Below are 9,790 nucleotides of genomic sequence, written 5' to 3' on the forward strand. Positions count from 1 at the left end.
CGAATCGTTTCTATTCACTCTCTTGCATTTTTTCGTTAAACTAATATTTTGTAAAACTTAAGACTATGATCACATGATTAACCCATTGAGAAGTCACGTGTATCAAATTCTATTTTTTTTCTATTGTTTCTTACTTGTGGTAAGCTTCTGCGGATCATATTCTTTCGTCATTATATTTGAAATGAGAAAAAATTGTAATTTTGTAATAATACTTTTGAATATCTAGTAGTATTTCCAATGAAGATATCAATAAAATTAGTTTTGGAAATGAGTCAAATTTGATTAAACATATATCGTATATGGTGATACAAGTACGGCCTTTACAAAAATACAAAATAATATAATTTATACTATATTGCTCTCTCATCCTATTTTACCCAACTTCTTGTGCTAAGGAAAGACACAAAGAAAACCAAGAATATAATGAAAATGGAACCCTGCTTTTGGGAAGGTTTCGTTTGGGGAATAGGAAACAAAACAGAACCAACACAAAGATAAGAGATTTATCCTGCATGAACAATTGGTAATTAAGTGTAGAAATTGGACAATAGAATTGTAGAAATTTTGTGATGATGCATTCACAATATCTTGCGTCTCTTTATACAAGTAATTTAGCTAAAAAAAATGTAAAAATAAAATAATATTGTACACTTGTTCAATTCCTATTCCCTAATACTATAACAGAAAAACTAAAATATTTCCTAACATGTGCTCTCATAACCTCTTCTGTATAGCTGGATTTGACATATCAATGGCTCAAATTAAATAGCTTCAAAGGTTGAGATGCTTCCAAATGTGTATAATCATATGAGCAAAATATAAAAGAGATAAAACACGACATTTATCTAGAAATCTCCGAAGTCCTTTTGCTATGTCTGAAACCTTTCTTCTTCTTCTTCTTCTTCTTCTTCTTCTTCTTCTTCTTCTTCTTCTTCTTCATTTCTACACAAGATGAAATCCCCTTCATCTTCATCGTTTCTGCTTCATCTTCTTGCAAATTATTATGGGTGTCACACCTCCTTTTTCCGCCCCCGCGAGGGGCGTAGGAGTTTTTCCAATTAAAGGACAATCGAAACGGGATTTGTTTATTTATTTCAGAGTCGCCACTTGGGAGATTTAGGGTGTCCCAAGTCACCAATTTAATCCCGAATCGAGGGAAAGAATGACTCTGTATTACAGTCCGCGAACCAGAAATTCGGATAAGGAATTTTGTTAACCCAAGAGAAGATGTTAGGCATTCCCGAGTTCCGTGGTTCTAGCACGGTCGCTCAACTGTCACATTCGACTTGTTTATCTGATTTTATACAATTATGAGCTCATGTGCAAATTTTAACTCTTTACCGCTTTCATTATATTTTTTAAGGAATGTGAACATCGTTTAAAAAAAACATGTCTTTGGATTGCGTCACATGAAATGCACCCGCAATCCGGAACATATTTTATTCAATGTTTTGGGATTTGGATTTGGGTCGCATGAAATGCACACCCGAGTTTAAGAAGGTAAGATTATTAAAATGCGCCTAAAGAGTCTAATGCGTTATTATCTTTGGGGAAGGCAGTGAAATTCACTAAACAGTCCATCCCAAATTCTAAGTATTTATTATGACCAATTATTGAGGGCCCCGCAATTTGCATTTTTATTTGGCGAGGCTCGTCTCGTTTTATTTAAAAGGTCGTCCTATAACGACTATGTTTTCTATTGAGTTTGTCTCTAATAATGAAAGAAGAAGAACGGTCCAACTTTATTTACATGCTTACAAGTTAGTTATAGTCGGGTTCCGAATATGATTTGCCAAATTCGGAACATGACCGCGTGCCTGGGCAGTCGTTTAGATATCATGGGCCCAGGCCCAATGTGCATAACGTGAAACTCGACCTGGGCCATCCTTATTCCAATTTGGCCTAGTTAACCCATTTTGTACATGTTCAACATTTATAAGGGGGCTGAAATGTAAAGTACTGCTTGTTTGATCAAGCAATATCCCTACCAATTAAAAAAAAGGCTATTTGTTTAAAGAAGTAACTATTGGATACCTAACATGCTTCTTGACAACAATGATGAACTAACAGAACAGGGCACTGCAACATTAGTCCCTTTTAATTATAAGCAAAACATAGAGTTCTCCAACTAAATGATATGTATAAAGGTTCAGTTACATCACAGCTAACTACATGGTTCTAGTAGAGAAAGTAAACTGTCATTCATACAACTAATGTTCAGTATATTTCTAAAGCGAATTCAAAATAACTTCAACTCTTCATTTTTGTATTCATGCTTCAAATTTCAACCTATATTGACCAATGTATCAGTTGTGTACCTGGTATAGGAAAGCAAAAGAAGAAGAGGAATGATCAGTGCAGTAGTAGAATACACAGCAACAACAGCAACAGAAAACAGCAACACAATCAGTCGAACAGCCCCAAACTAGTAACAACAACAGAGACAACCCAATAACAGACCAAAACTCAGCAGCAACTTAAGAGAAACCCAGCAGTAATTTCAGAAAACCAAACATCAACAACCAGTGCTAACAATAACCAATAACCAGTGCAAATTTTTGAGTACTAACAGAACTCCAGCAGAATCAGTGAAAAAAGAAAACTCAGAAGACCCAATAAAACAGTACCAACTGCAATCCTGTGGTTCGAGGATGCAACAGAAAGGACCTCTTTTATCCCTCAAACTAACTCTTTTAATTCTGGGAAAATCAGTTCAACTTTTAGCATGTTTCTGACTTGTGAAGGTTCAGAAAAACAGCAGCTAAGAGCTTTTAAAATTCTGAAATCTTAGTGTTTAGCCCCAAAAAAAAACCTCTATTTTTGTTCTAAAGCCAGCCTATTTATAAGCAAAGTAGGCAAGCACCAGCTGCCTTAATCCCTTCAGCCCTTACCCCTTTAAACTAATCACCAATGCCCATCCTCCTCACAACCCTCTCATGGGTTTTTGTACCCGGGAGGTATGGGGAGACTATAATATTCAATTACCCCATGCTATCAAGTTTTGTTCCCCACTATTGTATTAGTTTAATCATATTTCAGTACCCTACTGTCAGCCCAACTTAAACTAACCATTTCTGATCTTTTCACACCCCAAACTACCCCTTTAACCCCTATGTATTACTGTTTTACCCTGCTTCAACAGCCTGAAATTTTGAACTTCTGGAAGTTCAAACTCAAGCTGCCCTAAACTGAGTTCTAGCTATTACACTGCAGCTACAAACCATTCACAGATGATGTCAAACAATCAGCTAAACGACAATGGTTCGATCAATCATATAAAGCTATACGAATCAGAATATTTGAACATTCAGTCCTATAAAACCAATCGACGACGTTTATCTAATCGACTATACTAATTATAACGTAGAACAATCAGTCGATTAAACAAACAACGCGAACAGGGCATCAACTGCCTTCAACAACTTTGCACGAAACAGGGAATCTATATGAATTATCTATTCGACGATATTAATCAAATCGAATATGTATCTCACCATACGTATTTAACAATAGACAGAAGACTAACCGACCAAATAAAAAGGTCTTACAAAGATGGAGAAAAATTGAAAGGAAATATCACAAACATCATCAAACTAACTAATCATGTTAACGAACATAAACATCATTCAAACAAAATATAAAAGAAAAGGAAAACTCACTGTGGAAGCTCAACAACGAACGACCCAGGCCTGAACTGGATTTGACCATTTGAGGTCGAACAGACTTTAATCGAGGTGTTCTCAACCGAGAACACTTCGATTAAGGTCTATTAGACCCCAACCCTCTGTTTAAACTGGCCGGATTCCCAAAGTTCTTGCGTTCTAGGGTTTGAACAGTCCGATTTAGGGCTTGAGGGTTTGTGGGTAGATTCGGACCAAACCAAACTTGATTTCGTCATGAGTGAAGCCAGGGTAGTGACCGGGGTGAATCTAGGGTGGGTTGGTATAGATCGGGGTTTTTCTCGAATCTTCAAACGAAGATTCGAGACGAAGCAAGATGCTAATGGATTCGTGTTCAGGGTAGTTGAGTGCATCAGGGGTGTTATTTTGGTGGTCACTGGCGTCGTGGTTGCCGGGTTTACGGTGAGAGTGTATGGTGGCGGCTAGGGTTTGGAACGGGGGGTTTGGGTTTGTGTTTAGGACGATGGTGCACAGTAGGCGAAGAGGGGGTTTGGTTTGGGGGCGTGGGTAAAGGGTGAGGCCTTATATACTGAGGGGGAAAACGGATCCTGGCCGTTGGATCAGGTGAAATCGAGGGCCAGGATCCCTTCACTTAAAGGGAACGGTGTCATTCCACTAAAAAGGAGGTCGGACTGGTCCGGGGCCGAATGGGTCGGGCATCTGGGGGTGGTTTGAATCCGTCGGACTAAATGAAATGAACGGTTCTGATTAGGCGCACCTAAACGACGTCGTTTCAATTTAGACGGGAGATGAACTGGACCGTTAGATCTGTTTGATCAACGGTCCATATCTAATAGGCTATAACGACGTCGTTTGGGGAGGTCCTGGAGATCTGGTTTGGACTGGGTCGTTGTAATTGGTTTGGGCCTGATTTTCAGTTAAATTTTGGCCCAAATCCGGTATTTTCCTTTTTATAATTAAACAAAAATTCCTAAAAACAAAAATTAAACTACACAAATATTAATTAACACCTAACAACAACTATCGCACGAACTAAAACATTTAATAAAATTACCATGAAAATAGAATAAAAATGCATATTTTTGTGATTTTCGCTTTTAAAAACCAATTAATGGTTAATTAATTCCTAAATGTACCATTTTTCCTAAATGCATGCAACATGTATTTTTGTATTTTTTAACTATAGCAAGGCGAGCATTTACGGACAAAACAATTATCAAAATGTCACACAAATCCTCAAAATTGTACTCGAAGGTAACTTGTTTTATTTCTTTTCCGATTTCTTTTGGAGTAGTTTCCGTGAAGCAAAAATCACGTGCTCACAGCTGCCCCTCTTTGTCCGAAAGCACAAAGAGCTTTCGTGCAAAGATAAAGTGAGCAGACACGAGCGACTTTGCTCGTTGGAAGACTCCATGTGAAGCATTTTGTTTTGGAAAAGATTTAACCGAACCTTTGCTTCAAAGGTTTCCTACATATCCCTGGCTAGAAGTAAATCAGGTTAATGTAGTTCGGAAAGTGTTGGTAGCTGGGACTACCATGGGACTGCGATTTGATGTTACTGCTGCTGCATGTTGTTACTACTGCTGCATGTTGTTACTACTGCTTACCGATCTCCTTATTACATCGTGCTTAAAAGAAAAATCAAGAAGATAAGCTAGATAACGGATTACAAGATCCCATCCATCTTCCATTTGTTCTGGACGCCTTGCTTTCTTGTCGGATTGCGTCTATTTCGGTGCTGCTTTCTTCCGAAAACTGATGGGGGTGACACCAACCTTTTGCTACTCTGAATGCCAATTCTCACTGTCTAATTTGGTCCGCTGGGGATATGGCTTCCTTCATTAAGCTTTTCGGTGGTTCCTCTGGGGATACGACTCTCTTCATCAAAACTTGTTATGCTGGGGATTTTTTGTTGTAACCTTCTGCCTTCCGGTGGGTTACTGATTTCAAGACCTGAAGTATAAGACTGAAAAGTATTTCTCTCGTTATACAGGTGGGCGCCTGAATGCAAAAATATAAAATGTATTCCCTCGTTATGCTGGTGGGTGCCTAGGACATGAAAATGAAAAATAGAAATGTATTCCCTCGATATACTGGTGGGCAACCTAGGACCTAAAATGAGAAAAAAAAAGTATTCCCTCGTTATACTGGTGGGCAACCTAGGACATGAAATGAAAAAACAGAAATGTATTCCCTCGTTATACTGGTGGGCGACCTAGGACATGAAATAAAAACATAAACGTATTCCCTCGTTATGCTGGTGGGCGACCTAGGACATGAAATGAAACAGAAACGTATTCCCTCGTTATACTGGTGGGCGCCTAGGACATAAAATGAAAAATAGAAATGTATTCCCTTGTTATACTGGTGGGCGCCTAGGACATGAAATGAAAAAACAGAAATCTATTCCCTCGTTATACTGGTGGGCGACCTAGGACATGAAATGAAAACAGAAATGTATTCTCTCGTTATACTGGTGGGCGACCTAGGACATGAAATGAAAAATAGGAATGTATTCCCTCGTTATACTGGTGGGCGACCTAGGACATGAAAAACAAACAGAAATGTATTCCCTCGTTATACTGGTGGGCGACCTAGGACATGAAAAACAGAAATGTATTCCCGCGTTATACTGGTGGGCGACCTAGGACATGAAATGAAAAAACAGAAATGTATTGCCTCATTATACTGGTGGGTGACCTAGGACATGAAATGAAAACAGAAACGTATTCCCTCGTTATGCTGGTGGGTGACCTAGGACATGAAATAAAACAGAAACTTATTCCCTCGTTATATTGGTGGGCGCCTAGGACATGAAATGAAAAATAGAAATGTATTCCCTCATTATACTGGTGGGCGACCTAGGACATGAAATGAAAAACAGAAATGTATTCCCTCGTTATACTGGTGGGCGACCTAGGACATGAAAAACAGAAATGTATTCCCGCGTTATACTGGTGGCGACCTAGGACATGAAATGAAAAAACAGAAATGTATTGCCTCATTATACTGGTGGGCGACCTAGGACATGAAATGAAAACAGAAACGTATTCCTTCGTTATGCTGGTGGGTGACCTAGGACATGAAATAAAACAGAAACTTATTCCCTCGTTATATTGGTGGGCGCCTAGGACATGAAATGAAAAATAGAAATGTATTCCCTCATTATACTGGTGGGCGCCTAGGACATGAAATGAAAAAACAGAAATGTATTCCCTCATTATACTGGTGGGCGACCTAGGACATGAAATGAAAACAGAAATGTATTCCCTTGTTATACTGGTGGGCGACCTAGGACATGAAATGTAAAGACTGAAAAGTATTCCTCTCGTTATACAGGTGAGCGCCTGTTCAACTAAGACATAAAAATGTTTGAATTTGTTTCCTCGTTCCTCCGAGAATTTTTTTTAACAACGGTAGAAAATTTTCTGCCCCGGTTTTGGTGACCTTCCTTGTGGCGTGTCTTTATGCCATCATCAACCTTTATTTTCCTATAGAAATCAAAGAGAGTTTTGTTAGTTTTAACATGGTGAGTGATCGTGTCACTCCTGCTAGGGGATGATTTTCCTTTCCCTTTCCTTTGCTTTGTGCTCCCAAAACTGGTTGGGGATAAAGTTTCTTGCTGGGGATGATATGTTTGCTGGGGATGGTATTTCTGCTGGGGATGGTTTTCCATTTATCCCTTCCTCGCTCTTTTGTTTCAAAACATGCTGTGAGAGTCCTCTTCAACATCAAAACTACTCTCTTAAAAGTTTATTTTCTCCCAGCCCTGCAGGGCATAACATGTTATCACCTGGGGATAACGTTATTGAGGAGAGGACTGTTAGGGTTATCTTGCTGCGGATTAATTCTCTCTTCCTCCTTCCACTTTTCTGTGGTATCTGACGACCTTGGACCTTGGTCCGTGATCTATCGAAGTTTTGCTGGGGATCTTCTTGGAACTTGGTCTATAAGTCCTTCAATCGTCGTTTTCCGCTTTTCTTCATGTTCCCCTTAACTTCCTAGGCCAGTTTGTCATTTGGTTTTGCAACAAGCGCCTTTTGTCTTATTGCCTTGGCTTTGGCCTGTCCCCTTCGCATTTTGCTTTGTACCATTTTGGCCCCGGGTAGTAAACTCTGAAAAATCCTTCTCAAAACAAATTTCTGGAAAAAGTCTTTTTAGACAAAGAAATTAAAAAAATAGAAAAGAAGAAAAATCTTTCTGAACAAATGCTCGGGGAGAAGAAAAGGAAAGAACTTATCTGGACGGTATGACTGGTCCCAATGATCATGTCATGCATTGCGGATTAATCGACCCAGTCTATTTGTATCAATCAATCTTCCTGATGGCCTCTCTTGCTGGGGATAAATAGGTGTTCATCTCTTCGCAAACGCGGATCCTTTTTGCCAATCTATTTTGTCGCCTTATAGTGCCCTTCGAGGGGTTTTCACTAATAAGACTCTCTCCTTTCTCTCAGCTCCCGTCGCCTTATTGCGCCTGTGAAGGTTTTCACCGATAAGACTCTCTCGTTTTATTTATCTCATCTTTCGTCGCCTTATGGTGCCTGTGAAGGTTTTCACCGATAAGGCTCTCTCATTTTATTTTTCAGCGGGGGATTGGAGTGTTGTCGATATGACTCTCTTTTCCGGAGATTCTTTTCGGCTATCAATTCATTTCCAGTTTATGATCCTCCTCTTTGCTGGGGATCAGTATATTATTCTCGGCTTCCATTCGCCTGACTTGGAACCTCTCGAATATTGATCGGGAGGTCTTTTTGGATATCGATGTTGGTTTTGTGTAGGGTTAAAAGAAAAGCTGTCAAACATTTAATATAACTTTGATGGGTGAAATGTTACAACTCTTGGAATCAAACCTTTTTGAAACCTTAAAAACATAACTCCTGCCCTAGTTTTCTTGCTTGGGGAATTTTATAGTTACACTATGTCGAGCTATGCACACTATGCATACTATGCACACTATGGTGCACTATGACCGAGCCGTGAGGTGCCTACGTATCCTCTTTGAGGAATCAGGTCAAACGTAGTTCCCACGGTTCCTCTGTTTTTCTTATGACCTTTATCTTGTTTTCATTTCTCTTTTCTCTTTTTCATATATTTTTCCCATTGGTGATTCCAAAAGAGGGTTATGAAAGAATAAATAAGGCTCAAAAGGGGGGAAGCAAAGGTTAAAAGTGTTTTGATAGAAGAAAGAATTGCCTCTGTCATTTCATTATCCAATAAATACCAAGTACAAACAAATGAACCAATAACTATCATAATCAAAGAAATTACGCATAATATCTTTTGACTGCATCAGAATTGATAGTCATGTCGACGCATCTTCCTTCGATATCTGTTAGACATAAAGCGCCGTTGGATAACACTCTGGTCACAACATAAGGCCCTTGCCAATTTGGGGCGAACTTGCCTTTTGCTTCGATCTGATGTGGGAGGATCCATTTCAATACTTGTTGCCCTACTTCAAATTTTCTGGGGCGCACCTTCTTATTGTATGCCATTACCATTCTTTTCTGATATAACTAGCCATGACACACTGCTGCCAATCTTTTTCATCTATTAAGTTCAACTGCTCCAGTCGAGCTTTGACCCATTCATCGTCGTCAATCCCGGCTTCAGCGACAATTCGGAGGGACAAAATTTCGACCTCTGCTGGTATTACTGCTTCAGTTTCGTATACCAATAAATAAGGAGTTGCACCTATGGAAGTCTGGACTGTAGTGCGATAACCCAACAAGGCAAAGGGTAATTTCTCATGCTATTGTCTAGATCCTTCTACCATCTTCCTCAGTATCTTCTTGATGTTCTTATTGGTTGCTTCAACCGCTCCATTCACCTTGGGACGATATGGGGTGGAAGTGCGGTGTGTAATCTTAAACTGTTGGCATACTCCCTTATCAAATTGCTGTTAAGATTTGCACCATTATCCGTGATGATCACTTTTGGGACCCCAAATCTGCAGATTATATGGGAGTGAACAAAATCCACCACCGCCTTCTTGGTTATCGACTTGAAAATTTTAGCTTCCACCCACTTGGTGAAGTAGTCGATGGTCACCAGAATGAACCTATGGTCGTTGGTCGCTGCCGGCTCAATAGGCCCAATGCCATCCATGCCCCATGCGACAAATGGCCATGGCGCTGACATTGTATG

The sequence above is a fragment of the Nicotiana sylvestris genome, chromosome 8 (assembly GCF_000393655.2).
Source record: "Nicotiana sylvestris chromosome 8, ASM39365v2, whole genome shotgun sequence".
NCBI classification, from domain to species: Eukaryota; Viridiplantae; Streptophyta; class Magnoliopsida; order Solanales; family Solanaceae; genus Nicotiana; species Nicotiana sylvestris.